This window comes from Rhamphochromis sp. 'chilingali' (assembly GCF_963969265.1).
Source record: "Rhamphochromis sp. 'chilingali' genome assembly, chromosome: 21".
Classification (NCBI taxonomy): domain Eukaryota; kingdom Metazoa; phylum Chordata; class Actinopteri; order Cichliformes; family Cichlidae; genus Rhamphochromis; species Rhamphochromis sp. 'chilingali'.
Window position 1 is genome coordinate 14,164,297 of NC_137949.1, and position 6,000 is coordinate 14,170,296.

The window sequence follows — 6,000 nt, forward strand, 5'->3', positions numbered from 1 at the left end:
ATCATCCCTGTTCCCAAGAAACCCACCATCACAGGACTGAATGACTACAGACCTGTCGCCTTGACGTCTGTGGTCATGAAATCCTTTGAACGACTGGTGCTAGCCCATCTGAAAGACATTACAGGCCACCAGCTGGACCCTCTGCAGTTTGCCTACCGGGCAAACAGGTCGGTGGATGATGCAGTGAACATGGGGCTGCATTACATCCTGCAACACCTTGACCGCCCGGGAACTTATGCCAGGGTCCTGTTTGTGGACTTTAGTTCGGCTTTTAACACCATTGTGCCTGAACTTCTTTCCTCCAAACTCTCCCAGCTCAGCGTGTCACCAGCTACCTGTCAGTGGATCACCAGCTTCCTGACAGACAGAAAGCAACAAGTGAGGCTGGGGGAGATCACCTCTGAAACCCGGTCCCTCAGTATTGGTGCCCCTCAAGGATATGTCCTCTCACCACTACTGTTCTCCCTCTACACTAACGACTGCACCTCCAAGAACTCGGCTGTCAAACTCCTAAAGTTTGCAGATGACACCACTGTCATTGGCCTCATTCAAGATGGTGATGAGTCTGCATACCGGCAGGAAGTTGAGCGGCTGGTACTCTGGTGCAGTCAGCACAATCTGGAGCTGAACACTCTTAAGACTGTAGAGATGACAGTGGACTTCAGGAGACATCCCTCAACTCTGCTCCCCCTCACCATATCAGACAGCCCTGTGTCAACTGTGAAGACCTTCAAGTTCCTGGGTACAACCATCTCCCAGGACCTGAAGTGGGAGACCAACATCAACTCCATCCTCAAAAAGACCCAGCAGAGGATGTACTTCCTGAGACAACTGGGGAAGTACAGTCTTCCACAGGAGCTGCTGATCCAGTTCTACACTGCGGTCATTGAGTCTGTCCTGTGCTCCTCCATCACAGTCTGGTATGAAGCAGCCACTAAACAGGACAGGAGCAGACTGCAGCGGACTGTACGGGCAGCAGAAAGGATCATCAGCGCCCCCCTGCCCTCCATCCAGGATCTGTACCTCTCAAGAACCAGGAAACGGGCAGGGAAAATCATCGCAGACCCCTCACACCCTGCACACAGACTTTTTGATCTGCTGCCCTCTGGCAGACGGTACAGAAGCCTGCAGACCAGGACCACCCGACACAGGAACAGTTTCTTTCCCCTCGCCATCTCCCTTCTTAACAGTTGACCTGTCACACTGCTCCCACTGCCAGACTGCAACTGCACCTTATGTACATTTTGTAGTATTCATTCCACCTCATTCATTTCTGTATTTTATGTATATAAGTTTAGATTCGTTATTTATAGTTGGTTTACACAGCTTTGTGTATGTATGTGTAATGTGTATATATAGACACTTGTGTGTGTGTGTGTGTGTGTGTGTGTGTGCGTGTGTGTGTGTGTGTGTGTGTGTGAGTGAGAGAGATTTACATTGCTGTGCTTGAGAGTTACCATCTACCGGAACCAAATTCCCTGTATGTGTCTGCACATATACTTGGCCAATAAACACGATTCTGATTAAGTCATTGAAAGAGTAGTTCAAAAATGAAGAGTCACAGGGCTTTTACTTTGAAATCCAAAATAAGATGGCCTTGATAGTGACAGGGCACAATTAGGGTACAAGGCTGTGTCATATCGATCTAACATTAGAGTTTGTAAAAAAAAATAAAATAAAAAAAAAAAGCCTAAATTATATGTTATTATGTTCTTAACATATCTGTTAATTCACTCTAAGTTGGCTTTTATTTTGAAATCCGGTTTCCACATCCATTCCCGTAATACTTTGAATACACAGGGAACGTAAAACAAACTGGAGGCTGGTTTGACTGCAAGTCTCGAATTGGAGGCTGGCTTGACACCAGTTGTAAGGCAGGGGTGTCCAAACTTTTTTCACTGAGGGCCACTTACTAGAAATTAGGTAAATAACCTTAACTTTAGTGTATTAAAGTGTATTAAAGATCACAAAATCACTTAAAAGTGGTCGAATATGTTATATTGTTGAATATAATTAAAGGCAAAACTGCCTTCATCACAGCTTTCCATAAATGGATCTTTATTGATTCATTCAAAAAAAGCTTTGGTAGCTCATTTTCAGAACACCAGCCTCAGATTTCTTCTTAGACAGAAGATTTACAGCACAGAGGAAAAAACAATAAAGGGGAAAATAGGACGGGTAAATTTCAAGTTTGTTATTTAAGTTATTAAGCTTAGCAACACACCTATTAACATTAGTTTGAAACGGTTAACATTAACAGACTGAACTGGACTTAATAACAGGAGTGCATATAATCTTAGTAAATTATTGTGGTGAGTATCAGATGCGCTGGGTATGTAAATCGGGCCATCCAGCTGCGATGCTGATTCGACGTCACTCGTGCCAAAAATCTGGACAAATGTCACTTGATCAAGGAGCAGATCTGCATCAGATGAGATCAGCTGACTACGTGTGTGTGCTGTGCAAAAAATGTTTTTGAACATTAATAAGTTGTCTTTGTGCACATATTGTTTACAGATATCAGACTGCAAAGAGCGCTACAGAGAGTCAACATTTCACCAGTTGTCAGTGGGTGAGTTTTATAATTTGTGTCCTAATTTAAATAAAAAATAAATGCAAAGAAACTAGAGAATTTTGCCATGAATTATTCAAAATTTTTAGATTTTTTTGGGTTAACCTTCTAGATTGACAAGTTTAGCCCATTACACAAAAAGTTTGGACACCCCTGATCTATAACATTGACAATCAGAACATGGCTATCCAACACTTTGTTTTTACTCTGCATTTGTGTAAATACTATTCTAATAGATATTGTATGTTCATCTAGGAACAGCATGATGTAAATACAAGACGGGCCCTCGTCCTTCGTGCACTTCCTGTGTACCTGCGTGAAGATGCCTCCACATTATTCAGGACTTGTGATGTAAGTGTACTGGCCTCAGCATCAACCCCTTTGCCTAGCTGTTCAGTCGAACATATGACATCGCCCAGAACTCAAGGAGAACCAGGGTGTATATCAGGAAGGAGGTTCAACATCTGACTTGTTTTCTCCCACATATCAACTATTGTTGAATAAGATTGCAAGAAGATTGTTACGCATAAACATGAAAATAGTTGAAAGATTATTAAACAAAAACAAATCCACAGATAAAAACTCCCTTTTAAAATTCAAGTGTTCTATTTTTTTGGAGGTGCCATGTTGTGGTCAGAAATGTTTGGTAAATAACAAAAACAAATATCTTGGCATATATTTATTATTGAAAGCATTTATTTAAACATATGTTTTGAAACCAAACCCAAATTAAGATTATTGTAATGCATCATGATGTATCGCCATATCAAATTAAATCGTTGACATTATAATCCTAAAAGAAAGGTGCGACTTGTGAAGATTCACACCTCTAATCAATAGCATGATTTGTGTCCTTGTGGGGCTGAACTCATTCTTGTATTATTTTTGTTTTGCAGTCAGCAGATGGTCCAGACCTCACTGACACTCCTGTGGCTCTGCTGTCAGTTGTCACGGATGACACTACTGATTCGGCCCTCTTCAGTCCCGAAAGCATCTGCATTGTCGTTGAGGATGAAATACTTGTGAATGGTCCCACAAATCTGGCTGAGTCATTTCTCCTGCTCTTTAGGTACATCTATGCACTAGACCTACAATACCCAAAGAAACTTGAGCTTACATTCACATTTATCCAGAAGGTTGTGATGTGCCTTGAGGACAACAAACCACTGAAAGGGCATCTACTGATGCTGAAGAATGATTTGTTCAATGAGTGAATCACTCAGAATGGGCTACTTGTTGAGCTGAGTATTGAGGAAGCTTTTTTTTTTGTTTTTTTTCCTAATCATTTGGCTTTTCTACTTCAAATTTAAAGTGAATGACTGCTCATTTTGTGTACTATTCATGTTTAATGTTGTGTTGCCTAATACCTTAATGCACTACCTGATGTTTGTTCCCAGTTATGTACAGTTGTATAAACCAGTACAAATCTGGATGCCTCATTTCTCCTGCTTTTTGTTCTGTACACTAGACCTACAATACGCAGACTCTCGAGCTTTTATTTACATGTATCCAGAAGGTTGTGATGTGCCTTGAATACAACAAACCACTGTTAGGTCGCTTACTGATGCAGAAGAATTTGTTCAAGTGAATCACTTGGAATAGACAACTCGTTAAGCTAAGTATTGAAGGTTTTTCTTTTTTTGTTTTGTTTTACTTATACCATTTTTTTTTTTTTTTTACCATTTGCCTCTTCTACCTCACATTTAAGATGAATGACTGTTCAGTTCATGCACTATTCATGTTTAATGTTCTGTTGCCTAATACATAAATGCACTGCCTTGATGTTTGTTCCCTATAAGTACAGCAGTGGAAACCAGTACTGTTTTTTTTTTTTAATGTATTTTTAAAAAAGAAAGTGAGCTGCAGCTGTCAAGGTACAGTAAGTGTTAAATGCCTCAATGTTCTAATAGCTGCAATTGCTGTTAATACTGAAAATGTTATTGAATTTTAGAATTGAGATGGAGACCCTTGGAGTCTTTTTCTCTTGTTTTATTTATTAAGCACTTTTTTATGAGTGAGCTCTGTTGTTTGTGCCTTTTTAAAAGCACATTGTGTTTAATAAAAAGTTGTTAAATTGGTAGTGTTGTTACTTTCATGTTTTCTAACACTTTTAGCTGATTATAATTTACTGGGCAAACAGTTATTTGTAAGTGTATTTCCCACAGTATTTTAAAAATATTGAAGATTAAGTGTTATTTCCCATATTATAAGTTAGAAAATATGAAAAAGTTTGAGTTTATTTCCAACATCGTATGAGTTGCAATATGTAAAATATTTTGAGTGTATTTTCCACCTTAATTAAGTTGAAAAATATTGAACATTTTGAGTTTATTACTCCCTAATTATAAGTTGAGGAATATCAACATTTATGAGTTAACATTGAGGTAATTTAAGGCAACTGCAACTATAATTTTTATTTTAGTTAAACTTAAAACTTTTAAAAACATCACTAAAAAATTGCTGTGTAATCTGTTACACAACAATTTTTGAGTTCTGTGAACTTATTAGGTTTTACAGTGTACCAGAATCAAAAAATAAAGGGTATGTCTGGAGTTTGAGAAAATATTGTGCAGCTCAGGTGATAATTTGAGTTTGGATTGGTTATCTAGAACCAAGTACAAACTTTAATTAGCCAAAATGGCTGAACACCATTTTAAAACACAGAGAAATCTCTCAAAGAAAGAACTGTTGCTGAACTGAATGAACTGGAAAGCTGACTGTTTTTCTTTTCGTGATATCTCTCCCTGACTGTTACACATTTGCATAATGCCACAGGCTATTTTGGTATGATTTCAAGGATGAGCAGGGATGTGGTTTGGGAACCAATCTTACTGAAGACCTGGAAAACAGTTTTATCAGTTAGTGATGAGCTATGCATATTCTCTTTGGCATATTCTTTTTTTTTTTAAATTACAAATTTAAAAATCTGAAAAATAAAAACAGAAAATTGTAAAATTTGGTCAAATTAGCAGTGCAAATTACCATAACACCAGAAATTCAACAAATGTTCTAACGGGAACGAAAAGTTCTGAGGGTGATCGACTAAAAATGCGTTAATGTCACGGTTCGGGGCAGCGGCCGTGTGAAGAGTGGAAGGAGGACTCAAATGCAGCACTTATTCAGACGTGAAGGGTGATTTATTAACAATACCAGACATAAAGTGGAGATGGCAAACAGAACTAAGGACGAACTAAACTGGGATAAACTACACAAAGGAGTGGCAAACCTGAACATGAAGGGAGAACAGCAGGGAGAGCACGCAGGGGATTTCACAAGGTATGAATACAGATGACGCGACGAGGAACAGAGGTAACACACACCATAAGTACACAGAGAGACACTGGGAAATCACACACAGGTGGGAGACACAGCTGGACCCGATTAACCTGACGAGACAGGGGAACACTAACACCAGGGACCAACAGAGG

The 6,000-nt window shown here is 39.2% G+C and overlaps 1 long non-coding RNA gene across 1 annotated transcript; it reads left to right on the forward strand.

Annotated features, from left to right (window-relative positions):
- The first annotated feature begins 2,185 nt into the window (after positions 1-2,185).
- On the forward strand, positions 2,186-4,585 carry LOC308389745. The gene is made up of 3 exons (XR_013970322.1): positions 2,186-2,572; positions 2,828-2,923; positions 3,469-4,585. It is a non-coding gene; the product is annotated as an uncharacterized lncRNA (long non-coding RNA).
- Positions 4,586-6,000: the final 1,415 nt, after the last annotated feature.